At 48.5% G+C, this 27,789-nt stretch overlaps 1 protein-coding gene across 1 annotated transcript in view; it reads left to right on the top strand.

The window, feature by feature from the left end:
• Window positions 1-1,886: 1,886 nt before the first annotated feature.
• The window catches only part of FRMPD1 (FERM and PDZ domain containing 1), a 107,417-nt gene continuing 81,514 nt past the window's right edge, over window positions 1,887-27,789 (top strand). The window contains exon 1 of the mRNA XM_015422663.1: window positions 1,887-1,933. The gene's annotated coding sequence lies outside the window, so the exon portion shown is untranslated. The remainder of the gene's footprint in view (window positions 1,934-27,789) is intronic.

Genomic DNA, 27,789 nt, shown 5'->3' on the forward strand with positions numbered 1-27,789 from the left:
GGGTGCCACATGACGGAGTGAGATCCCATCTCTAGTTCCAGCTCCTGCCAACCTAGCAGTTCGAAAGCAAGAAATTGCAAGTAGATAAATAGGTACCACTTCGGTGGGAAGGTAACAGCGTTCCGTGCGCCTTGGTGTTTAGTCATGCCGGCCACATGACCACGGAAACGTCTTCGGACAACACTGGCTCTTCGGCTTTGAAACGGAGATGAGCACCGCATCCCTAGAGTCGGATTCGACTGGCTTTCGAGCAAGGGAACCTTTACCTTTACCTTTACCCCGCATTGGTCAGGCTGCACCTGGGGTACTGTGTGCAGTTCTGGAGGCCTCACTTCAAAAAGGATGTGGACAAAATGGAGCACGTGCAGAGGAGAGTGACGAGGATGATCGGGGGCCTGGAGACCAAGCTCTGTGAGGAAAGGCCGAGGGACTGTTTAGGCTGGAGAAGAGGAGGTTGAGGGGGGACATGATAGCTCTCTTGAAGTATTCGAAGGGCTGTCACTTAGAGGAGGGCAGGGAGGTGTTCCTGTGGGCAGCAGAGGATAGGACTCACAAGAATGTTTAAATTAAGGGCAGGAAGGTACCTGCTGGATATTAGGAAAAACTTTTTGATAATCAGAGTTGTTCAAGAGTGGAATCAGCTGCCTAGGGAGGTGGTGAGCTCCCCCTCACTGGCAGTCTTCAAGCAGCGGCTGGACAAGCACTTGCCAGGGATGCTCTAGGGTGATCCTGCAATGAGCTGGGGGTTGGAGTAGGTGGCCTGCATGGGGGTTGCAGTAGGTGGCCTATATGGCCCCTTCCAGTCCAATTCTACAATTCTTCTGTGATTCTATGAAACATGCTGTTGCAAATCCTTACCCAAAACAGATCACAGACCCTTCCCCCCAAGCCCACTGGTAATTCAGATCACAAAAGCGCTCAACCATATTCCAGGTTGCAATACCATAAAAGTTAAAAAAAATAATAATTAAGTGCACTATGTGCTGTGCTGTCCTGTGCTGTCATTTTGAAGACGTTCTTAGGTCTTATGGCTACTGTGTGATCTGTGCCTGTGAAAATTACAGACGCCAGAAAAACTGCTGCCTGGAAAACTTACAGGTATCGAAATTTTTCCTCCAGTAGAGGTAAAAGAGGATAGGAGCGGAGCTGTTATTTTTTTCTTTTTAAAATTTTCTTCAGGGAGAAAAGGGCAGGGGAAGAAAAGTTAATATGTCCCCACACTGTTCTCCTTGATAAAACAGTAAGGGCCACTATATTTGCAAAAAAACACCAAAAAAAAGGTGTATGTGTGTGTGGGGAAAGGAATTGCAACATGCAGTTGAGCACAGGTTGCCAACCTCCAGGTGGAGTGTAGAGATTTCCTGGTATTGCAACTGATCTCCACAGATCAGTTCCCCTGGAGAAAAATGGCTGCTTTGAAGGGCGACCTTTATGGCATTGTACCCAGCTGAGGTCCCTCCCCTCCCCAAAACCCACCTACCCCAGGCTCCCCCCTCCCAATCTCCAGGTATTTCCCAACCCAGAGCAGGCAAACCTAACACACAGGGGGGAGAGGGGAGGCTAGGAAAAAGAACAGGGCTGAAAAGGACGATGTCTCTTACCAAAACATTGTCTCTGAGCATGTGCAAAATGCTTTCTGCCCTTAAGTACATCCCGCCCCGCATCCCACCCTCCGGGGATTCGGGGCGTCGCTTTGCTAGCAGCTCGGGGTCTTGGCTCCTCCCTTGGTAAAGTAATCACCGCCTGCCCCAGAAGCGGCTGGAGAGACCGTCTCAGGCAGGCAACGCCAGAGGCGGAACAAGGGGCGGGGCTTGTTTGTGTTTAGCCCCGCCCCCTCGCAGCGCAGCCGGCACCTGCCGGCGATTGCCAGTCAGACGATCCAAAGGCTTCAACGCCGGCCGCAGCCGAACTAAAGCCGAGCGCCCCCTCCCAGGTACCGTAATTCCCTCTATTTTCGCGCGCGCAAAGAAAAGTTCGAAGTGTCGCGCACGCCCCGGTGGCGGGAGCCGAGAGCGAATATAGATGCTTTAAGCATCGCTCCTACGAGTTTGTTTTACACCCCCCGGTTCCTTTTTGGAGCCCGATCCTAGGTATGTTTTACTCGTTAATGCCATTACGTAATGGGGTTTACTCCCACGTAAAGCGTTGCAGCCCGATCCTAGGCACGTTGCTTGTAAATGCCCTTATGTAATAGGGTAAAAAAGGGTTGCAGCCCGAGCATACGCAAACTGCTAATTCGGAGGCAAGTCCCACAGACCGCAGCGGTTGACTCTCCAAGGCCATAGGATCGCAGCCTCCTTTTCTCTCTCTCCCGCGTTCTTTTCGCGTTTCTCCTTTGGACGGTGCCTGGCAGTTGTCTGGCTAGCCTTAATCCCCCCTGGGCTGCGGAGGCAGGAGATATCCGATCTCTTTCGAGAACTGTGCGTAGATCAGAAGGGTTTAGGAGCGACTCCTGCGGCTCGCCAAGGAGCCTTCGGAGTTCGTGGTGAGGTCGGATGAGCTCTTGGCTGGGGTGGGATCTGATGGTCGCCGGTTCGAGCCGGAGCGTTTTGCAAGGCTTACTGCAAGCCAGCGGCTTTCCGGGTCTCCTAATATGGGGATTCTCTTGGGCGGATGGTCGGGCTGAAAGTCGAAAATACAGGCAAGGGATCCACTCCTTTCACGTACGTTTTCCGGCCCGTTCCTCCTTTATTTTGAGTTGATGCGATCACAGCGTTCCAGGTTTTTGCGATCAGGCCACTCCCTGCTTGGATCCGGTTGGCGGTCCCCGGAGCATTTTTTGGAAGCGACACTCCGATCTCATACTCTAGCCCCTTGAAAAAGAAGACGTCTCGGAGTCAGGGGGCTCCGTGGGCTTTACTTTCTCTCTGGCAGGTATGCTGAGTATCATCAGTGGGGTTTTCCTTTGAGATGGGAACGTGGCCTCCTGCAGAATTCATTGCGTTACCGGAAAGACAGGCGGTCCAGATGCATTGGGTTGGGACTCTTTCCCAAGCGGTGGCCTGCAGTCCTATACTTGCTTACCTGGGAGTAAGTCGCACTGAACACCGTGGAACTTAGCCTCTGAACAGCTATGAATAGGATTGGGTTGTTGAACTAGCAAAGTGTATGGTGAGGTTGCATGTGAGCGATTTTCTCTTCTGGAAAAAAGAGCTCTGTGGAACCCCCAGGTTTGCACACTTCTTGCCTTTTTTTTTGTTTTGTTTTTTTACACTTCTTGCCTAACCTAGACAAAAACAGCAGCTTCATCTTTTGTACCTTTTGTGCATGCACACACACAAAAGAGCCCAACTAAAGGAACAAACCCATGCAGGATGTTCAAAGCGCTCTTGGGCTGCGATCACACACTCTAAATGATCCACTTTCAACCCACTTTCGAATTGGATTTTGCCGGTTCACACAGTAAAACCCAGTTGGAAAGTGGATCGGAAGTAGATTATTTAGTGTGTGGGTGATCACAGCCTTTTGGGAACTTGTCTCCACCAGAGACAGTTCTCCAGCTGCAAAGAAGACTAGGGCTTCCGTCCCCTCTGGAGTAGTGTGGAAGAATGAACCCCAAGCAGCTGGTCTTGCAGGGGGGGGGGTCAGCAATGCTCAACAGTCACATGTGCTGGGAGCCCTGGCTTCTTTCCACGCAGCATCATCTGTGGTACCCCGACCTCAGGACTTCGCAGCTGGCTGGAACAGTACTTTGAAAGTACTTTGCTGTGCCTTTCTGCCATTTGGGAACGAGAGCATAAAATATTCAAAAGTTAATGATTTTTCTTTTCTCGGGGAACCACAGAGCAGGCACCGCTTGTGCTTCTTTTTCCATATTAGTTTATTCTCTTCCCTCCCCTCCCACCAAGTAAAAGGAGGACATAGTGTCGTGCCTTTTCTTTAAGGGGCATGAGGAAGGTAGACCAAAGTAGGGGTGCGGCTGGTGGCTCATTGTGGAATGTGCGTGTAGGGGGGGGGGAGAGACTTGCATTCATTTGAGTGCTGCTGACAAAGTGCATTTAAATGTCCTGAAAAGTGTCGTCCTGGAGTTGCCAGCTTTTTTGTTAGCCTTGCACCTTCGCTTTTTTTTTTAGCAGTGAGAGCCGTGGTGGGTAGTGGTCAGAGTGTTGGACTGTGATCTGGGAGGCCCATGTTCAAATTCTCATTTGGTGATGAAACTCACTGGGAAGAACCCACAGACAATTTACAGGGTGGTTGTGAGGATAAAATGGGGGAAGGAGGAATAACGTATGCCACCCTGCACTCCTGGGAGGAAGGGGGTGGGATACAAATGTGATGTATAAGACCCTCTGTCGGGAGGCTCACTGGGTGACCAGTCATTCCCTCTCAGCCTAACCTATCTCACAGGGTTGTTGTGAGGATAAAAAGGGGGAAGGAAAAATCATGCACACCACCCTGAGAGGGGCAGAAGTATAGGATAAAAATGTGCTTGACTAATGTGCAGAAATTAAGCTTGTCCTGGCACGGAGATAAAGTGAAGGAATAAAGTTTTGCCTGTTGGATTGCCATGGGTTCAGCCTGGAGTTGAAAGTGTGCACATTTCTCTGGATAGGAACCTATCCCACACTCCAGACACAATAAAACTAACTAGTACTTGTTTCCCTGATGACTCTGACAGTATAATCAAGGTCCCTTGTCTCCAAATGGCTTTTGGAAGATGCCACAAGTTCTCTTTCCCCCCCTTGCTGCAACAGATCAATATGGATAGGTCAGTGGATTTTGCACCCAGAGCACTATCTGTATGACAGCCTGACCCTCTTCAGGTTTAAAGCTCCCCACCCCACCGCACCCCGCCAAAGTTCAGAGGACTTACTTTCAGGTAAGCATGCCTAGATTGTAGCCAGAGCGAGTTAAAGCTACAGTGCTGATTGCATGATGAATTTAGAATTTAACAGCCTTTGAATGACATTTATAATAAAACAAACATGTAATTTGTGATTCACTTCCATAGCATGCTTAGGGCTGGCTCATGCTAGCCGGTGACTGCTCGGGGAGTGCAGTGGCAAGTGATGATTCGCATGCCATCGCTGACCAAACCCCAGAATTATAACTTTCGTGTCCCTTGATGCCGCTTCACACATAGTGTTTTCTCAGTGGAGACGGTTCATGCGTTCTTATTGACCACCAGTAAGTATGAGGGTAATTAGAGGCTGAGACAGCCAGCGATTTACATGCTTGTGTGAACCAGCCCCTTAACGGGAATCATTCTTTACTCCAATGTCTGTGGGATTGCCTCTCCTGGTATACCCCGAGAAGAGCCTTACACTCTGGAGAGAAAACCCTTCTAGTGATCCCTGGCCCAAAAGATGCCCAGCTGACCTCAACCAGAGCCAGGGCGTTTCGGCATCTGTGCCCTGCGGGACTTGGCACAGTTCTACAGGGCCTGTGAGACGTTCCACCAGGCCTATGGTTGAGGACAGCAATGGTTTCCATCATGCCTGGCCTCTCCCTTTTTCTCCTCTGCCCTCCCTTATGTGGTAAGGACACGGCTTGGTCTTGTAATAGCTATTGGTTTTTCCTGTCATTTATTGAAATGCTGTTCACCGCCCTGAGCCCTTCATGTAGGGGAGAATGGTCTATAAATGGAATAAATAATTTAAGCCAGGGGCTGGGACCCTCCAATGGGTTGCAGAGACGAATCTGCTGGATCATAAGCCCCCACAGAGATGCCATGATTTTTTTGTTGTTAGTCTTCAGAAGGACCTGCTGCCAGTGTGCGTGCACGGAGACCAAGGGTGCCACTGCCCTGCCTCCTGCCTCTCTTTGCATGCACACTCTGGGGCGCAGCGGGAAGGCCAGTCAGTGGTAGAAAGCATTCCTCTGTGGCTCTAACCCTTGGCGTGTTCCTCACTATGGTACTCTTCCTAGTACTCAACTTGCTTTTCCTGTCTCTGGCTTTCTTGGTCCCTTATCTGTTGTTCTGGCCTTGATAGCAACAAGTTTATCACTCGGGCTCCGCCTCTTCCTGTCACATGTCTCTGATAGTGATTACTGATAAGTGGGTTCTGTGCTGTCACCTAGAGGTTAAAGGTGTATCTTGGGCTTTGAAACTTGAAGGGCACGGCTCCGTAGTAAATTTGGCATGACCATTGGTAAGGAAGCACATAGACTCTGATGGAATGAAGCAGGGGTCATTTCCTGCAGGAGCGCACAGGAGTGGAGCTCCGGCAGTAAAGAGCCCAGGGGGCGAGCACGTGCAACCAGCCCCCCCTGCTCCCAGCAGCCCTCAGTCAGAGCAAGAAGCAGCCAGCTAAGCTGCAGAGCCTCCCCCATCCGGCCCCCTGGTCCAAAACAGTCCAGTGGCACCTTTAAGACCAAGTTTTATTCAGGTACAAGCTCTCCCTCCTCTGCGAGGACAGATCTGCACGTCCCCCCCCCCCATAGCTAGCAATCCAAACAGTCCAGTGGAGCCTGAGTGGTGGGTGTTGCCTTCTGACACACTTCCGGTGATGTCAGGGGGTGTGGCATATGCAAATAAGTTATGCTAATGAGTTATGCTAATGAGCTCCTGCACCTCTTTTTCTACGAAATGACCCCTGGTATGAAGTCACTAATTGCGGTAACTGAGGAAGAAATATGCTTCCTGAAAGGGTCCTCTAAGGTTCGCCTCGGACTTTTGTCTTCTTGTCTTATTGCTGTGGGCAGAAGTGCCCACTGGGCTGCCCCATACCCCTCCCTGTGGTTGTAATGCCAGAGAAGCTAGGCTAAGTTTCTGAGGTAGAAGTCCTTGTCATTCCAAAGAAAGTCCCCCTAAAAATCAATAGGACTTAAACCTAAGGCAACGTGGTTAAGCTGCAAGCCCCAGACAATTTAGTGGGCTGGAATTTGTGGCCAGGTCTCCTCAGCTGAAGTGTATCATTTTATATAGCAGAGTGAGATGGCTTTTCCTTTTGGTTCCTAGCAGTTCGTACATTTTACTTTATGGTTTATTCATATAAACAACATGACTGCCCTTCTCCATTTTACCTGGATATGGTTTCATACTCTGTTTCATACTCCTCAGGGAGAGGGAAGATATGATTGACAGGCACCATGAGAGGGAGGGCAGGAAGGGTTGCATTAGTGCTTAGTTCTTGTGGCCCTTTCTTATACTCCCAGGGAAATGCTGATCATCACTTTGGGATCAGGAAGCAATTTTTCTCCAGGCCACTTTGGCCCCCAGTGATCCTGGAGGTTTTTTGTCATCTTCTGGGCATGGAACAGGTCACTGGAGTTGTGAATTTCTTGCATTTTGCGGGGGGTTGGAGTAGATGACCCTGGAGGGTCCTTCCAACTCTGTGATTCCAAGGTCTTTGGAAAATGGCTTGTTGCCATTCAGTAACAGGGAAATATTTGATATGTTCTGGCATGCGCTAACAGTGAGACCCCAATAGAGGATACCAAGCATGCAGTGGAAGCTCTTAGTAATGTTAAATACGAATTATTACTGTATAATTGACATTAACACTATATGACGACTACTCAGTTCTTTATTACTATTGTTTGACATTAAGGCTGGTAACAGCTTTGTTTGTGTTTTGACTTTACGATTGGATATGTTGATTTGTGTACAAAATATTAATAAAATTTACTTAAAAAACAAAAAAACAGTGAGACCCCAAAGGCCTGATTAGTACTCTCTGCAAAATCCATGCACACCCTTGACAGCAGTCTCCAGCAGTGTTCCCTCTAAGCTGAGTTAGTGTGAGCCAGCTCACAGTTTTTTAGCCTCTGGCTCACACATTTCTGTCTTAGCTCAGGAAGGAGGGATCCAGAGCAAACTAATTCATGCAGTAGCCAAATCACCTGCTCACAATGTTAATGCCAGTGGCTCTGAAACTAGAATCTCTGCTCACAGGACTCCACAGCTTAGAGTGAACGTTGGTCTCCAGAATCCCCTGCAAGGATTCTACAGCAAAAGCCGAAGAATTCCTCAGCTAACAAATTGAGGTGGAAGTGAAGGTAAAAAGTTTGGAAACAGCAGTTGTGTGGTAGAAGAATCACATCCGTCCTCCTCCTGTTGGTGGCCATTGACTTATTCTCCAAGGAGAAGAAGGCAGTACGTGGGGTAATTAATCAATCATATGGCATTGAGTGTAGAATAGCCAGGAGATCGTAAGATTGTCTGGCAGCCAGAAGTTCTAGCTCTTTTAGCCCTGTGCACCACCAGGTGGTGAACTACACTTGTTTTAAGGCGAGAGACGTTTCAGAGGTGGTTTGCCATTGCCTGCCTCTGTGTCATGACTCTGGTATTCCTTGGAGGCCACCCTTCCTAGTACTAGCCAAGGCCAACCCTGCTTAGCTTCTGATATCTGACAGGATTGGGCTAGTACATAGGGTAATCTTACTGCATCCTTGCAATAACTCTGTGATGGGGGGGAAAACAGAAAGGGAGAGTGAGTGGTCCAGAGTTGCCCAGTGAGGTATGTGGCAGGGCAGGAAATTGAACTCAGGCCCCTCCAGTCCAGCCCTCCCTATCCAACAGACCACGTTTTCTCATCAATCATTAATTCAGTATTTCCCCTGTCAACTGAATATTTCCTTCAGCCTTAACTGGAGTAGTTAAAAGTCAGTTCCGTTGAGGTCACTTGAAGAAGAATAAGAAGAATAGGGTTTTATACCTCGCTTTTCTCTAGCTTAAGGAGTCTGAAAGGGATGTATAATCTCCTTCCCTTCTTCTCCCCATAACACTTCATGAGGTAGGTGGGGCTGAGAGAGTTCTGTGACTGGCCCAAGGTCACCCAGCAGGCTTCATGTGCAGGAAGGGAGAATCAAATCAGATTAGAGTCTGCCGCTCATAATCACTACACCACACTGGTTTATACTGCCTTATACTGAACCAGACAGACTATTGGTCTATCCAGGTCAATACTGTCTGCTCAGACTGGGAGCAGATGCCCAAGGTCTCAGGCAAAATTCTTTCTCATCACCTACTATTTGAACTTTTAACTGTAGATGCCAGGGATTGAACCTGGGACCTTCTGCATGAAAAGCAGATGCTCTAGCACTGAGCCACAGGTCAACAAAAAGGGTGAATTCTGATGATGACTTCCTTACCTGTTTTTTTTTTGGCCAAAATTTACTGACCCTATTTGAGTCACGTTCTTTCTTGAAGTGCATTCCTCTCTCTGGTTTACTAGAGTCCCCTAGAGTGCTTTGGTGTGTGCGTAATGAATGAATGTAATTTGATTTCCAAATGTATTGATCAAGATTCTGCGTCTTTTATCAGCACTGGAAGGCAGATGTTCTCAGGTTGCTTCCGATGAGAAAGTCAAGGTCACTGGCGCTGTTATTAGAGTGGCTTAAGTGTTCTCTGTGGTTTTATCTCTCTGTATTGTGGATCTTGAGAGAAAATAAATTCTGGAATATACCACAATATTTACCGCAGAAAATCGGATCACAGGAAAACCTGTCATTTGCTAACAACTGGATAACTCCAGACCCCACCTGGATGTTGGCAATTCTGTTAGGCCAACAGTCTTTAGTCAGTAGATGAATCATCTACTAGGTTGGGATTGGTTCAAATTCTCCCTTGGCTATGAAAACTCCCCAGGTGACTTTGGTCCAGTCATTCTCTTTCAGTCTAACACACCTCACCGGGTGGTTGTTGTCAGGATTAAATGGAGGCAGGGTGAACATTGTTGTAACCCCCTTTGGGTCCTCATTGGGTACAAAAGTGGATATAAATATCTAAATAACCTCTTTCTTGGGTAAGAACATAAGAGAAGCCAATGTTAGATCAGGCCAATGGCCCATCCAGTCCAACACTCTGTCACAGTGGACAAAAATACCAGGTGCCATCAGGAGGTCCACCAGTGGGGCCAGGACACTAGAAGCCCTCCCGCTGTTGCTCTCCCCCCCCAAGCACCAAGGATACAGAGCATCACTTGCCCCAGACTGAGAGTTCCTATCTATACCTTGTGACTAATAGCCACTGATGGACCTCTGCTCCATATGTTTATCAGTGGAGTAAATTTTAATAGGTGGGGCACACTTCTTTTTCATGTAAAGAAGCTGTTTTATTCTGGTAGTGTGTTGTTGAAATAGGAAATGAGAGAGAATATTCACCGTTTCCTTTCCTTCTAGCAAGTGGAGGTAGCTTTTGATGTTTAGGTTGTAAATTCTCTCTAATCTCTTTCAAGATCTAAAAAAAATACACCTCAGTTGTGGTTTTAGGTGATCTGCTTAAAGTGAGTAGGATACTTCATTAAAAGGCAAGTGTGAGTCACCTAAATTTTATTTCATTGAGAGCAATAAACATCCTTTGTAAGGAAGAGCTGATCCACATGTTGCATTTTCAGCTCCAGCATAAAGAACATTCAGTACATTTTGGTATTGTTGGCATCCCTGTTCTCATGCTGATAGGTCAAGATGGGTAGCTGTGTTAGAGCTCATCCCCTGCCACGTATTTTGTTAACATAAGAACATAAGAGAAGCCAATGTTGGATCAGGCCAATGGCCCATCCAGTCCAACACTCTGTCACACAGTGGCCAAAACTACCAGGTGATATCAGGAGGTCCAGCAGTGGGGCCAGGACACTAGGAGCCCTCACACTATTGACCTCCCCCAACACCAAAAATACAGAGCATCACTTGCCCCAGAGTCCCTATCTATACCAATTTGGCTAATAGCCACTGATGGACATCTCCTCCATATGCCTATCTAATTCCCTCTTGAAGCCGTCCATGCTTGTAGCCACCACCACCTCCTGTGGCAGTGAATTCCATGTGTTAATCACTCTTTGGGTGAAGAAGTACTTCCTTTTATCTGTTCTTACCTGACCGCTCAGCAATTTCATGGAGTGCCCACAAGTTCTTGTATTGTGAGAAAGGGAGGAAAGTACCTCTTTCTCTACCTGCTCTATCTAGTCTTTAAGGTGCTCCTGGACTCTTGCTCTTTTCTACTGTTATGTTGTATGTCTATGCAGTAGTAGTAGTAGTTCTGTAGTACATTTCCCCCCACTGTTCCTGCAGGGAGCAAAGGGCAACGTACACTGTTCTCTGTTCCTTTTCTATGAGAATAGGTTGCCAGGGCTATTTTTGGGCAGGAACACACAGGAACGGAGTTCCGGCTGGCTCCTGAGTTGGCCACGCCCAGCAGGAACTCATTAGCATAATAGGCCACACCTAACAGCAGAAACTCATTAGGATTGGCTACATTAGGGGTGTGTGACCTAACATGAAAATAAGTTCCTGCTACAAAAAAAGGCCAGGGTTTTGACAGCAAAGTAAACAGAATAAGAAGCAAAAGGTGGGTGTGACTGGATGACCACACTTCTGGTAACATGGGGGTGTGGCCTAATGTGCCAATAAGCTGTGCTATCAGCTGTGTGGCCTAATATGCTAATGAGTTTCTGCTGTTGGGTGTGGCCTATTATGCTAATGAGTTCCTGCTGGGCTTTTTCTACCAAAAAAGCGCTGGGTTAGGTTATGAGTAGGTGGCTGCTCCGTGGTCGTCCACTTAACTTCAGGGCAGAGTGGGGATCTGAACATGGCTCTCCCAGTTTCTGCCCTGTCCTGGACGGCCCAGGCCAGGCAGATCTTGGAAGCGAAGGGAAAAGTTCCACCAGTGGTATTTCTGATTGTCCAGTCGCTGAAGACACTGGAACAGGGCCAGGCCAATAGAGACGGCAACCCTAGAGCTCACACCGGATCAACGTCACTTTCCTTTGCCATTGCTAAAGGCTTGGGAACTCTGCCTTGTATCGAACCCGCTAGCCCTAATTGCAGTCTGTAATTATGCCTGATGTGCTTTCCTCCCCACATTTGCACCAGTTTCTCCCTTCCTGCATTTCAGATCGCTGGTAGTGATCTCCCAAATTCCCTGGCAGTACATTCAGGGAGGCATTTGAGAAGGGCGGCCCTGTGTCAGAGAGATGATGTGAGGAGAGTACATGCTTGTTTTTCTGCATAGGAGACCCCATATGGTGCTCCAGCGGTCTTACGCGAGTCCTTCACCTGGGCCTTTGTGAGAGCTTTGTTGTTATCCTGGTGTAATGCATCCCTCAGGGGTCATTTCGTAGAAAAAGAGGTGTAGGAGCTCATTAGCATAACTCATTAGCATAAATTATTTGCATATGCCATACCCCCTGACATCACCGGAAGGGTGTCAGAAGGCAACACCTACTGCAACTTACCTGGCTGCTTCTTGCTCCTCGTGGCCCGGGGCTGCTGGGAGCAGGGGGCAGGGCTTGTTGCATGTGCCTGCCCCCTAGGCTCTTTACTGCCGGAGCTCTGCTCCTGTGCGCTCCTGCAGGAAATGACCCCTGCCTCAGTGTAATCCAGCTCAGTCTTATCTAAATGGCTTTGGGAGATGGTGTTGGGCTAAGGAGGGCAGAAACCATAGGATGATAGAGTATATTTCCATGTTGTTGCTAAAGTCTACTTATTTCTGGATCTTCCAGCAGTGATTAAAAGCAGGGATTGTCTTGTGCTGTGATATGGTTTGGTTTGCCAGACAGTAAGAAGGGTGTCAGTGCATCCCAACAGGTCCAAGCTGCAAACTTTCGTAGAAACGTCTGTAATAATGCAAAGTGCATTCTGTGATTCCGAAGAAGGTGTCAAAGACTTCTGAGTTCAAATCAAGAAACTTGTGGGCAGCCCTGACCCAGATAGCCCAGGCAAGCTCGATCTTGGAAGCTTAGCAAGGCTGACTTGGAAGGGCAACCTCCAAGGAATACCAGAGGTGGGATGCCAAGGCAGGCTAATCAAGCCACCTCTTTGAAAAAAAGTCCAAGCCCCGTAGGGGTCACCAGAAGTCATATGTATGTGAACTTTGTGGGCCAAGTGTACTGCAGTCACGCCTGCACCTTTCAAGCATTTTCATGCAGTGGTCTTCAGCCCATAGATTGGGAACCTCAGGTGGCTGGTCGAGGTCAACCTGCTGGTCTTAACAAGAAATGCATTTTCTGCTAGGAACTTTTCCCTCCTGTCCAGTTGGGATGACATTCTCAGGGACTGTAGCCCTCCCTGGATCCCCATTCCCCACCCTCACCACGTTGAAGCCAACTGGGGAAAAAATGGCCCAGTTGGATTGGCAAGGTGTACATTTGTTATGGCAGCCTGAGAAAGCAGGTGACAAGGCAGCTGCACACCTATGTACAAGAGGGTTGCCAGCACTGGCTTAAGAAATTCCTGGGGGTTTGGAGGTGGATTTTGAGGATGGCAGAATTTGGGGACGGGATTGGGCTCAGCGGGGATGTAAGTTCATAGAGTCCACCCTCCAGGGGAACTGATCTGTGTAGTCTGGAGACTGGTCATAATTACAGGAGAACTGCAAGTCCCATCTTGAGGTTGGTATAGGTAAATCAGGGCTATTTTGGGGCAGGAACGCAGAGGAACGGAGTTCCGGCTGGCTTCAGAGTTGGCCACACCCACTACAGCCAAAATCTCTACGTGCGTGGCTACAGAGGAAAGGCCTGGAGAGTGACACCTACCCCGGCGACTCCAAGGTGGGTGGGCCAGGGGCCCCCCTGGAAGGATCGGGGAGGCCTTTAAATGCCTCCCCATGCCTTCCCCGGCCTGTCCAAGGGCCGGCTTGCTCAGGCTCCCCACAGCCGTGGGGCACCCAAGCAAGCATGGGGTGTGGCCTAATGTGCTAATGAGTTCCTGCTGGGCTTTTTCTACAAAAAAAGCCCTGATGTAAATAATACATAAAGAGTCATTTAGCAGGAACATGGGCTATGTGATACCTGACTGATAGCATTTTATATATTAATCGGGTAAGAGCAAAGCTTGCAGAGCAAGCACCCAGTCTTTTTGCCAACTTCTCTGCAGAGTTTTCCTTTCTTTCCCCTAGGGCTGAGCTACGTATGGGTTAGTTCCAGGATCCTGACCAAAGTGGTGAGGTACGTGTGGGTGGGTGGGTGTTTACTGAATGGAAGGGCACTGTAATCTCTCTCTACTGGTTGCAAGGCGCACACATTATTGAGAGACCACGGAGGAGGCCTGGCATCCTGAGATATCCTCGGAGGTGAAAGCAAAATGTTGGCTGTTGTCTGTTCACCCCAGCAGCAGCAGCACAGCCTGCCAATGGGAGGGGAGATTTAGCGTCTCCCCCCCACACACACACACATCGCCGCCAGTTTGAGTTGCTGCTGATGTGCCAGGGTATGCAAGCAGTCTGTTTGCCCGTGCAGGCGCAGTGTCAGAGGCTTGAGCAAACGGGAATGTCCGCTTGTACGTAGGCCAGTGAGCCTGCAATGCGAAACAGCCCTTCAGAAAGACAGACCTATCCTCTTGGGTGGCAACATCTGCCTAACTCTGCCGCTTGAGGAATGTCCCTGTCAGTTACGCATCTGCTGAGTCACTCCCTTCCCCCCCCTTCTTCTGACCTTTGTGAACTCTAAACTCCGCAGCTCCAAAAAAAACCAGCCGCGCCCACAGATTCCTAAATATTACACACACACTGTTATTCATGCTTTAGTTTGGATTAAGTAATAAGTGTATCGTTCGTGGGGTTGCCAGCCTCCAGGTGGGGCCAGGAGATCTATTTTTACAACTGATTTCAAGCTGACAGAGATCAGCTCCCCTGGAGAAAAAAAATGGCTGCTTTCGGAGGGTGGACTCCATGGCATTGTACCATGCTGAGGCCCCTCCCCTCCCCAAACCCCGCCCCTCTCCAGGCTCCACCCACCACATCTCCAGCTATTTCTCAACCCAGAGCTGGCAATCCAATTAGTTAACTTCCAATGTTCATTGTTCCCAAATATATGAAAAGATAGGCTGGGATGAGGACTAGAGCGGTGCTTCCTGATAGACTGCATCTGCTCATGGATGACACCATGCACGCTTATTCAGGTTGGTTCCTAGGGTTGCCAGCTTCCAGGTGGGGCCTGGGGATCTCCCGCTTTTACAACTGATCTCCAGCTGACAGAGATCAGCTCCCCTGGAGAAAAATGGCTGCTTTGGAGGGTGGGCTCTATGGCATTATACATTGCTCAGGCCCCTCCCCTTCCCAAACCCTGCCCTCTCCAGGATCCACCCCCAAAGTCGCCAGGTATTTGCCAACCCAGACCTGACAACCCTATGGGCTTCCCTTAGGGAAGAGAGAACAGGAGGCTGATGGACTCTTACAGCCACCCCACGTCATACCTTCAGAGAGAAATAGGGTGGGTGTTCCTGCCTCCTAAGGCGCTTCTACCAACTCCCAGCAGACTCTGACAGCCTTCGCCTCTTGGTCTCCAGCTAGACTTTAAAAGCAGCCCTGTCTTTTCACCCAGATACCCATCTGCTCTCTCCCTCCGGCTCGGTGGGAAACTGACTTTTCCCGAAGCCCTGATGGGCACTTGAGCAAAGCAGTTTCCTGACATTTCCTGATATTTACCAGCTTGTCTGAACGCATTACACTTCCTTTTCTCACCTTGCCTCGATTGACCCACTGATCCTAAGCCAAGCCGGCAATGCCTTGGATCGGCCAGGTATACATGCTTGGAGTCTGTCTGGCTGTCTTTACCTGGTCAGCTGAGCGGTGCTTTTCTGTCTGTTGCTGTCCAGGCTGTAGCTCGGCGCCCCCTTGCTCCTCCAGACCCCACACCAGGCTAGCTTTTCTAAAGGAGGGGCCATGGACTTGAGCCTCATGCAGGCACACACATCAGCACTGACTATATATTGAATGGTGTTGCCCAGGGCTATTTTGGGGCAGGAGCACACAGGAATGGAGTTCCGGCTGGCTTCAGAGTTGGCCACGCCCACTACAGCCAAAACCTCTGCATGCGTGGCTACAGAGGGGAGGCCTGGAGAGGAACACCCCGCCCCCCGGCGACTCCGAGGCAGGCGGACCAGGGAGGCCCTGGAAGGATTGGTTCAGTTTGCCCAAGGTCCGGCTTGCCTGGGTTCTCCGCAGCCACGGGGCGCTTGGGCAAGCCAAGGGAAGGCATGGGGGTGTGGCCTGATATGCGAATGAGCCGTGCTGTCGGGGGTGTGGCCATTATGCTAATGAGATCCTGCTGGGCTTTTTATACAAAAAAAGCCCTGGTGTTACCAGCCTCCGGGTGGGACTTGGGTAGGGTTGCCAACTCTGGGATGAAAAATACCTGGAGATTTTGGGGTGTGGAGCCTGGGGAGGGTGGAGTTTCGGGAAGGGAGGGAGCTCAGCAGGTATGATCCCGCAGCGCCCACTTGCCAAGTCTGCCATTTTCTCCAGGGGAGCTGATCTCTGTAAGGCTGGAGATCAGATGTAATACCAGGAGATCTCCAGGCCCCACCTGGAGGCTGGCAGTCCTGATGTTATCCTGGCATTATAACTGATCTCCAGCCTTACAGAGATCAGCTCCCCTGGAGAAAACGGTAGTTTCAAAGGGCAACCGGGAAATCCCTCTCCAGATTCCCCATTACCCAGGCACAGTCCCCAAATCTCCAGGCAATTCCTGGGCTGGAGTCGGCAACCCTAACGCCGGACCATTTCTCAGCATTTAAAATGATCCACTCCTCTTCCTTCCAAGGCAGTTACATTGGTCAGTCATCTTGTAATTCGACAACATGGATTGGGACTATTTTGGGCTCCATTTATTTGACAGTTGACGATAACTTCACTTCTTGTCCTTTTCTTACTGGCGTTATACCCAGGGCTATTTTTGGGCAGGAACGCACAGGAACGGAGTTCCGGCTAGCTCCCAAGTTGGCCACGCCCAGCAGGAACTCATTAGCATAATAGGCCACACCCAACAGCAGAAACTCATTAGGATTGGCTACATTAGGGGTGTGTGGCCTAACATGCAAAGGAGTTCCTGCTACAAAAAAAGGCCCTGGGTTTGACAACAAACAAGGTAAATAGAATAACAAGCAAAAGGTGGGTGTGGCTGGATGACCACACTTCTGGTAACATGTGGGTGTGGCCTAATGTGCTAATGAGCTGTGCTGTCAGGGGTGTGGCCCAATATGCTAATGAGTTCCTGCTGGGCTTTTTCTACAAAAAGAGCCCTGATTATACCCCATTGAAGTCCCTCCTCTCCCCAAACCCCAATCTCCTCAGGGTCCGCCTCCCAGATCTCCAGGCATTTCCAGACCTGGAGCTGGCAACCCTAGTCTGCAGTAAAATTGGAATTTTTTTAAGAGGACGTTTTTTCAGAAGGCCAAGGGACTGTAGTTTATGGGGCTGTTTGTTTTATGCGTTATCTTGTTTTTGCCGCATTGTTTTCTGACTTCTGTAATCCAGTTTTTGCGTGTCTTCTACTGTTTCTATTGTGTTAAATCTTTTCATTCTTTGAGTTTTTTGGGTTGGAGGGCTTTTTGTCTTAAACTTTTTAACTCAGCGGGGTCCCAGTAAGAAAGCTGGACAATAAAGAAAGTAAAAAATTTAAATGAACCTACTACTGAATTGAGTTCTGAGGTCAAACGCACACACATTAGCACATGGATCTGCCTTAATTACAGAGCTGCGGTCCATCAAGGTCAACATTGTCTGTTCAGATTGGCAGCAGCTTTCGAGGGTTTCAAGCAAAGCTCTTTCTTATCACCTGCCACTAGGGATGCCAACCTCCAGCTGGGACCTGGGGATCCCTCGGAATTACACCTCATCTCCAGGCTACAGAGGTCAGTTCTCCTGGAGAAAATGGATGCTTTGGAGGGTGGACTCTCTGGCACTGTATCCCACTGAGGTCCCTGTCCTCCCCAGGCTCCATCCCCAAATCTCCAGGAGTTTTGGGAATCTGGCAACCTTACTCCTCCATCCCCCACTGGTGGCAAGAGGGGACCCAGCAACCCTACCTGCCACCTGATCTTTTTAACCGGAAATGCTGGGAATTGAACCCGGGCACCCCCGGGTGAGTCATCCCTGTTCTGAATGTAAGTCTATTGTCCTGGCCGCGGCCTGAGAAGGCCCTTGTTAGTTCCAGTGGAATGCCTGACTGCTAGGAATGGCTCGAATGGGACAACTGTCCCTTTGTCTTCTGTTTCAGTGTCTGGCCAATGCAGCAATTTTTTGTGTGTGTGTTCATTTGTTGGGGATTTTGCATAGCTGGGAATTTTTGCAAAAACTCTCTGCAGGAATTTGAACTAGGCAACGTTTTAGCAGCCAGCTTCCGAATAATAAGAAGGGGCAGAGAGGCTGGGGGAGAGGGATGCTGTGAGTTGGTGGTACAGCAGCGCTTCAAGGTCTACTCAATTATCTATTGATTGATATATATATATTTAAAAAATCATACTTATATCTTGCCATCTCAACTCCTAAGCCCTGGAAGCAGCTCACAGCCTATAAACTAGCTTGGTGTAGCGTTTATGAGGGTTGAAATGGGGTCTGAGAGACCCAGGTTCAAATCCCTGCTCAGTCATGGAAGCCTAACCAACCTCTCAGGGTTGTTGTGAGGATAAAATGAAGGATGGGAGAAGGATGGTTGGACCTCCATTCTGGAGAATATCAGGGTACAAAGGTCAAATAAACAAATAATAGAACACATTAACTTCATAGATGGGATGAATTCTTTTAGAAGACTTACCACCACTGTTTACTGTTCTTATTTCTGTGTCTCTAACAGTGGCTGGACAAAACCCGTTGTCACCAAGACAGTTTTTCCACAGCTTCTCTTCAGGCTAGTTTTGCCATCTCTGGGTTGGGAAATACCTGGAAATTTGGGGGGGGGGGAGCCTGAGGAGAGGAGGGTCCTCAGCAGGGTACAGTGCCATAGAGTCCACCCTCCAAAGCTGCCATTTTCTCCAGGGGAACTGATCTTGGGGGTCTGGAGGTCAATTGTAATAGAGGAGAGAGCTCCAGGTGCCATCTGGAAGTTGGCAACCCTACCTCATGCCAGGGACCACTTCACCAGCTCATCTCCGTTTGCTGTCTGAAGACATTTCCGTGGTCATGTGGCCGGCATGACTAAACACCAAGGCGCACGGAACGCTGTTACCTTCCCACTGAAGTGGTACCTATTTATCTACTTGCAATTTCTTGCTTTCGAACTGCTAGGTTGGCAGGAACTGGAACTAGAGACAGGAGCTCACTCCATCATGCGGCGCACTCGGGTCTCAAACTGCTGAACTACTGACCTTCCACAGCCTGCAGTTCAGCGTCTTAACCACTTGAGCCACCGCAGCTCCCTTCCACACATTACACCTGTACTATAAAGAAGAAGAGGAGGAGTTTGGATTTATACCCCTCCATTCACTACCTGAAGGAGTCTCAGAGCGGCTTTCAATCTCCTTTCCCTTCCCCTCCCCACAACAGACATCCTGTGAGGCGGGGTGCTGCTGCTGAGAGAGCTCTTTTGAGGACTGCTCCTGAGAGAACAGTTCTGAGAGAGCCATGACTGAAAGAGACAGGCCATTTTTCTCTAGGCCTGTTGGCAAACCTAACTCAAGGGAGGGACCAGAATCGACACAAGGCATAGAAACCCCAGCCCCTGGTCACTAGAAAATTTTATTCAGCACTCTTTTAGCTTCTGAGGTATCCTGAAGAACATTTTCAGGCACCCCCCTGGCACCTCGAGTTTTAAAAGAGCAGGTAGTAGATGATGTGAAAGACCTCAGCCTGGGACTCTGGAGAGCTGCTTCCAGTCTGAGTAGACAATACTAGTGTGAGGTAGCTCCGTGTGTTCATCTGTGTATGTGTGTCCAGGTGTCTTGCAACCATCAGGGCTAGTGACTTGCTGATTTAAAAAAATGGAAGCTGAGATTCCCAATAAGCTGAATTCTCTCCTTTGTACCATGTTCTGGGGTTTTCTGTGATCCCACAAAATTGTGGCATGAACAAAGCTTCGGTTATGTTCCACCTTGGGGTTTGTGGCCTCCACGTGGTGGGTCGGAAGATGTGAAAGAGCCCCACTGCATAAGGGAAGTGAGTATGGGGAAAGATCACATGTGGATTTATCGGACTAGTATTTGTTTTCCTTCCCTAACCTGCTCCTGTCTGAGGAACTGACATCTTTTGCCTCAGTATATTTTTAGAACCAAAAAACCCTTTAAAAGGCAATGTATTGATTCCTTTCCACCGTAGCCATCCCAACCGTGCCTCTCTATTTTAGAATTATATTCCACTGTTCGTCTGTAACTTGACCTCAGTGTCGATATTCCTATTATCTTCCGTGCTGGTGTTCTGAAATAAACCAGATCCCCGAAGGGCCTTTTGCCAGAACCGGCTTGAGTAGGCCCATCTGCCTTTTAGAGTTTCACAGTGGTGTTAATGACAATCATGTGGTATTTCATCCATGCTTAACAAATGGGGAAGGGTAAATAGAGGGCTGTAGCCCCCTGGGCAACTGGCGTCTTCAGAGCCAGTCTTTCTTCCTAAAGGTTTGGCTTTTATGTTTTGGAAAAGGATGGATTTGTACTTGCAGAGAGATAACGAGCAATGGTATTCTGTACAACTGTTTAGAAAGAAACAAATTTTAGTGCATTTTTATCCTGTTCATCTAAAGAGCTGAAGAGAATGTAAATGGTTCTTCCCCCCTCCCTTTTCTTCTCACAACAACCCTGCGAAGTAGGTTAGGTGACGAGAAAATGCCTAGCCCAGACTGTCACTCCATGCATTTAATGGAAAATGAGTATTTGATCTCTCCCGTCTAACAACAATGGCTTTTTGGCCTCCTTTAGGGTCTTTTCAAACGTAAGACTTTCTACTGTGAGGCTGTTTATTCCTTCAGCAGTCAGTCATCATACACATTCTGGGTGTATCAGCTCATACAATGTATTATAAAGTGGCTTTCAATAGGGGCCAGTTAAGCAGCTTACGAAGATGCATTTGAGGACTACACCATCTTTCCTAGCCAGCTTATATGTTGAGAGAAATCCAGTCTAAACTGAGGCCTTACGGATTGGTTCTAGAATGTAGAAATTCTAGACTTGGATTCTTAACCATATCCCAAGTACCACACAAACACTGCACTATGAATATGCAAGCAAGGACACATGAAAAACTCACAGGGAAATCTCCCAGTCCTAGTCTAACCAGGGTTGCCAGGTCTGGGTTGGAAAATACCTGGAGACTTTCGGGGAGGATCCGGGAGAGAGCAGGGTTTGGGGAGGGGAGGGGCCTCAGCATGGTCCAATGCCACAGAGTCCACCACCAAAGCAGCCATTTTCTCCAGGGGAGCTGATCTCTGTCAGCTAGAGATCAGTTGTAAAAGCGGGAGGTCCCCAGGCGCCACCTGGAGACTGGCAACTAAGTCTAACCCTGTGGCCATGATAGTTCTGCTTTGTCCTCTGGCTTCGTTCTGATATCTACCTCCCACCCCCATTCTCTACCCTTCCTCCCACTGTCGCCTCCTCCTCCTCCCCCTCCCATCTCTCTCCCTCCACACCTAAATTCTTCTCCCCCCAGCCCCAACACTGCCCCCTTGCCCTCCTGCTGGCCCTGTCTTTTTCTAAATCTGACCTTCCCCCAACCTCCTCCCCTTCTCTACCTCCCCACTGTAAACCGTGGTTTGGGGATATAAGCTCTCCTCCAATGTTTTCCCTGTTTTCAGGGGTTTTTCCTGCATTCCCCAAGTTTGCAGGGGGAAAAATGTCCCTAGACTGTATATAGCCCCGATCTGCAGATTTTAAGTATCTGCAGATTGGGGCCATGTTGACTATCAGATAATACTGATTTTGAGGTACCGAATGGAACTTTTGTGATGCTGTGTGGGTTGTCCTGAGTTGTTGCTAAAAATTCGGTGTTTTAAGGCTGCCTTCTTGTGTGTGCTGGCTTGGGAGTAAGTTCCAGGAAGTGAAACTTGCTTCTGTAGAAGTTCAGGTTGCGCAAGTTATTAAAATAATTCTGTATATCGAAGCATGGAACTTAAACCTGGGTTTTCCCAGCCCGTGTCCAACCATGATCCTATGACTGATGTCTCTCATTCTTGCTCAGATTCAAGCGCTATGCAGTGATACTTTTGAAATGGTAAAAAGCCCAGTAGCACCTTTAAGACTAAGAAACACAGCTCTCTTCGTCAGATACATGGAGGATATGAAGAAAGAGATATATAGGTGGTAGGGGGAAGGGGGGAGAGGATCCAGAAAGTGCCATGTAAATGCAAAGCAGTTGACGTTTGTCAGTCTTAAGGGTGCTACTGGGCTTTTTACTGTTTTGCAGCAACAGACTAACAAGGCCAGCTCCTCTTGTTTTAAATAGTTGTGAGCAGATGAACAGCTGGACGAGTGGCCCTTTCCTTGGTGCAAAATCCATCCTGGTTTTGGTTTATTTATTTATTTATTTATTATTCACATTTTTATCCCGCCCTCCCCGGAGGTTTAGCAGTGCAGTCCTATGCAGAGTTACTCCCCCATCTAAGCTCATTGAAATTTTCGGGCTCAGACGAGGGCAACTCTGTTTCAGACTGCAAGAGAGAGAGAGAGAGAGAGAGAGAGAGAGAGAGAGAGAGAGAGAAGTCTTATTCTCAAGACTGCTTAGAGTTAATCTGTCACTTCGAGTCATGTTAGGAGCACCATGTGTCTCTCAGCAGAGTGGGACGGGAGCAGGTTCTTTCTGTCACCCCCCGCAACATATTTTTGGGCATTTCTGCCTTCAAGCCTCTTCCGCAGCCAGTTTCTGTGCGTCCCCGAGTATCACTGTCAACAGTCCCCTTGCGTTTGTATACACAAATAACACTTGCAGGCGAGGGCAGCAGTAAGTGGAATAACCAGCCTGACTGGAACAGTGATTTAATGTCTAAACAAATCCGAATACATATTGCATGAAGCTTGGAGAACAGACACCTGTCTGCTGACGTTCGCTTCACCAAAGGACTCTGAAGTTGTATGACAGGAGCAACATGAGAGATGCAGAATGAAGTGGGAGGAGCCTGAGATGTGGCTCCACCCTCTCCACCCTCAGTCCTCAAACTTTGGGGTTAACACTGGGGTGACTATTGCTGTTGATTCTGACAGCTGCTACAGGCATCATTGGGCCTCCAACTTCTAGTCCTCTTTCGGCGCCGTTGCCCATTTACGTTCTTGCACATACCCACAGCAGTTAAGAGGAGTAAGAGAGCTTTTGTGCTTTGTACTGAAAGAGGGCTGGGAGGGGTTGTTAGGTTGCTGTAGCAGCTGTCAAAACCAACAACTGCTACAGTCACCTAGAGGCTTCTCTCTATGGAGGCTCCTTCAGGATGTCTGAGAACCGGTTCTCATCCTTCGGTACTGTGCAATAGCAGCTCTTGTCTTAGGCAAGGCTTCCAGAGAAGCAGCAGTTAGCATTACTGGTAACAGATGGCTTTATTATACCTCCTTGTTTCTGGGCTGCAAAGCTGTTAGCGGGATGACAGTCAAGGGATGGTGCCCCATTAATTATCCATCGTGATTCAGTTAACAGGGAAAGAAGTTCCTGGCTTTCTACCGCCGGACTTCCTTTCTGTCCTTTTTCTGCAAGCCTGGTTTTGTCCTGGAGATAGTTTAAGACCAGAGGCGTTGGGAGGAGAAGCAACAGCCATGTGGTCATGGCCATTCTTCACAAAAGTAGATTCCAGCCCCCTTCCCCACCCCCACCCCGTAGCAAAGCTCCCAAAATTAGGCCATTGCAGGGAAATGTTCTGATAAGTAATTGACGTAATAATGCAGAGTCTAATCCCGTTAAGGAGATTTGGCACCGCCAAAGCAAGTGTGATCAAGGGAATTGTTTTTTCTTAAGTGATAAGATGGAGAAAAACACTTGAGGAAGAAAAGAGCACCCTGTGGAGGAAGAAGACAAGGCCGCCACCCATAAAATAGGCTGTAGAGCCAGTTTGGTGCTGACTGTTGGATTAGGACTGGGGGAGACCCAGGTTCGAATTTCTACCATGGAAGCTTTGCTGGGTAAGTCACTCTTTCTTGGCCTAACCTACCTCACAGGATTGGTGCTATGAGGATAAAACGGAGGAGGTGAAGATGTTGTAAGCCGCTTTGTATCCCTATGGGGACCAAAGCAGAGTATAAATGCTACAGTATCTCAGTAAATCCAAATAAACATGTAGAGGGGTTAAGCCAGTGTGACAAAGGAGAGTTTTATGTGTTGGTTAAAAAGGGAGGGCAGAATAAATACATCCCTTAAAAATGTGATATACTTTTTTTTTAACATCAGTTTTATTAGTATTTCAATCAAAACAATGGACTTGGCAACCCTAGGAGCGGGAGGGCAGAATAAATTCATCCCTTAAAAATGTGATATACTTTTTTAACATGAGTTTTATTAGTATTTCAATCAAAACAATTACTAACAGTTACGCAGCTGTATATGCTAAAAATAACTATTACGAAAGGAACATTACATTCAAGAAACCAGTGCAACAAACAAACATATGTAGGTAAGATATATTACATACATTAAACCTAATTATAAGTTGCCTTGTGTAAAAGTGTTGGTTGAAGTAGACTGTGGTAGTAAATCATAGGTGCAGATTAACATTAGTGGTTGGTGTATTCACGACTAGTCTTTAAGCATTTAGTGAGTCACATGATGGCTGCAAGATGCAGACAGATTCATCTAGTGTGTGTTAAGAGTGAAGTAAGGTTAGATATATTGGATTATGTGGTTGGCAGTCATTTGTTATAACATGGTCCAGAAATGGGAACCATTTTTCCATAAAGTTGGATAGTTTAGGGTATTAGTTGCTGTAGATTTTCTGGGATGTGTGGCCATGGTCTTGGCATTGTAAAACCTGATGTTTCCTTTACATTGGAATCCTTGACACGTATTCCACCTTTCTGTGTTTATACCTCTGAGGATGCCAGTCACAGTTACTGGCGAAACATCAGTTTCTACAATGCCAAGACCACGGCCACACGTCCTGGAAAATCTACAGCAACTAATGAACTCCGCCTGTGAAAGCCTTTGGCAACATAGTTTAGGGTATATTTCCAACTGTTGGATGCGATCCAGGGGTCATTTCGTAGAAAAAGAGCTAGGGGAACTCATAAGCATAACTCATTAGCATATGCCACACCCCCTGACATCAGGGGCCCCGGTGGTGGACCTGCAAGGCCAGCGGGAGTGCGAGGAAGCCCTGCCAAGGCCCTCCCTGGCCCCAGGCAGGCAGGGGTGGGGAGAGGCGGGGAGGAAGCAACTTACCCTCCCTCTTCTCCTGCCTCCTCCTGGCTGAATGAGGGCTGCAAGCGGGGCGGCCGGAAGCAGGGGGCGGGGCTTCGTCATGTGCCCTGCCCCCCTGCACCTCACCCAGGGGCCCCCGCGTTCCCCCCCGAAATGACCTCTGATGCGATCTGTAATTTTTTCTATGATGTGGTGATCCCAAACCTTATTAAGCCAACAGGAGCGCGTTGGCACTAAAAAGTGTGATATTTATTTATTTATTTATTTGGATTTATATCCCGCCCTCCCCGAAGGCTCAGGGCGGCTTACAGAGGCATAGCGCCAGATAATAACAATAAAGCAGTATAAAATACTAAAATACAAAATAGACCGATTAGATAAAATTCATAACAAACGTTCGGTGCTCCCTTACCCACTTCCAAGTTTTAAGCCAAAATGGTGTTCTCAATGGTATAGCCACACAACAGCAGCAGTGCATATTCCCACACAACAGCAGCAGTGCATAGCCACACAACAGCAGCAGTGCCCCGTCGTCCCCTAAAAAACATCCTGCTCCCTCCGATGGAACCCATGCTAGCGATGGTAATGTGCTGAGATTATAGAGCGTTGATGGCACAGTGGTGGCGGCGGCTCCTATTCGACAGCCTGGCGGAAGAGCTCCGTCTTCCAGGCCCTGCGGAACTGTACAAGGTTCCGCAGGGCCCGGATATACTTGAGGGATATACTTGAGGGATAAACCAAGCCATGGTGTTCTAATGCCAACTGGTTCTTCAGCTACAGCATGAACTCACCTTCCCAAGTTGTATTGCAGGTGATACATAGCAGGCTATCAAATGCTAGACTGGCAGGTTGTCTCCCATGCCAAACAGGTATTTCATCCCATAGTGCTGCTACGCCCTTCCTGCATCAGCCTGCCTTTAAAAAAAATTCTACGCATAGAAGTTCACCAGCTTGCAAGCATGCTCAGGACGGTGGCAAAACTGCTTAAGGGATTGGGAGAAGGGTGTTGGTGATGCACAGAAACCGACCAATAGGCACCCATAACAACATAAGAGCATAAGAACATAAGAAGAGCCCTGCTGGATCAGACCAGTGGTCCATCTAGTCCAACATCCTGTCTCATACAGTGGCCAGCCAGCTCCTCTGGAGGGCCCACCACAGTGCATGGAGGCCGAGGCCTTCCCCTGATGTTGCCTCCCGGCTCTGGGATTCAGAGGATTAGTGTCTCTGAATGTGCAAAGCTCACCACAGTCGACACTCAGTTTATTCTGTGTGGAAATGGCCCTTGTAAAACTCTTCTGTAAAACTCTTCAAAGCAGACCATAGTGCAGCCTTGCATCATTTCTGGACACAGGCCCTTAGTCTGTTTAGCTAAGTATCATCTGTGGTATAATGTTGTTCCCAGACAATAAGACTAATTAATCAGGATGCAGCTGTATTCTGAAACAGTGTACATTTCCAGATTGTGTGGGTTATGTGTCATCAAGACTCTTCTGACTTGATGGCATGTAAAACAGACGATCACCAGCGTGGTGCAGTGGGTAAGAGTGGCAGACTCTATTCTGGACAGCTGGGTTTGATACCCCACGCCTCCTCCAGAAGAAGCCTGCTGGGTGACCTTGGGCCAGTCACCGTTCTCTCAGAACCCTCTCAGCCCCCCCTACCTCACAAAGGTGACTGTTGTAGGTAGAGGAAGGTGATTGCAAGCGACTTTGAGACTCCTTAGGGTAGAGAAAAGTGAGGTATAAAAACCAGCTCTTCCTCTTCTTCTTCTTATGGTGACCATATGAATTAATGACCTCTAGAACGTCTTGTCATTGACAGCATTTCTCAGGTGAACTGATGGAAGTAGCTTCCTTGATTGAGTCAATCCATCACACGGGTCTTCTTTTCCTACAACTTTTCCTTGAGTTATTGTCTTTGCCAGTGAGTCTTGACCTCTCATGATGGGACCAAAGTACCAGAGTCTCTCCTTAGTCATTTAGCTTCAAGGGAGAATTCAGGGTTGATTTGATCTAGAACCCACTCCTTTGTCTACTTGGTGGGCCGCGATATCCACAAAACCCTCCCCTAACACCACATTTCAAATTCACTTTCATATTTGGGCAGCTCCAAGAGAGAGAGTGCATCACAATAGTCCAGTCCAGAAATTACCAAGGCTTGTTTATGTGCATGTATTACAGTGGCAAGATCTTGATCTCCCAGGGGAGGGTGTAGTCTGCTGGCACATTGCCCAAAGATGATAGAAAATGCTACAAGCGCTCATTCCTGCTAGGTGTAGAGGAGTTTTCCCAGACAAGGTACCTGATCCTTCAAGCTGAGTAGGGGCACCACCAGCTAAAATAGGCACTATGCCTACCCTGCCCTATCGACATCCCCATCTAGTCTGGGTTGAGTTTCAGTTTATCCAGTCCTTCAAGGGCTCCACTGCTCGTTTAGTGAATCCTCAGCCGCACCTGGATTAGGTGCCAGGGAGACACCGAGCTGGGCGCCATCATTCTGCCGATCATGCCTCTCCACAACTCTTCAGGCTACTGCACCCCAGCGGCAGCTTCATGTTAAACAGCACGGGAGAGAAAAATTTAAATCTTGCAGTTTGGTGTAGTGGTTAAGTGCGCGGACTCTAATCTGGGAGAACCGGGTTTGATTCCCCACTCCTCCACTTGCACCTGCTGGTGTGACCTTGGGTCAGTCACAAGCTCTGGCACAGCTGTCCTTGAAAAAGAGCAGTTTGTGTCAGAGTTCTCTCAGCCCCACCCACCTCACAAGGTGTCCGTTGTGGGGAGGGAAAGGGAGAGGAGTTTGTAAGCCGCTCTGAGACTCCGAGTGAAGGGCGGGGTATAAATCCAATCTCCTCCTCCTCCTCCTCCTCCTCC

The sequence above is a fragment of the Gekko japonicus genome, unplaced genomic scaffold (genome assembly GCF_001447785.1).
Source record: "Gekko japonicus isolate JY-2015 unplaced genomic scaffold, Gekko_japonicus_V1.1 scaffold2136, whole genome shotgun sequence".
Taxonomy (NCBI): Eukaryota; Metazoa; Chordata; class Lepidosauria; order Squamata; family Gekkonidae; genus Gekko; species Gekko japonicus.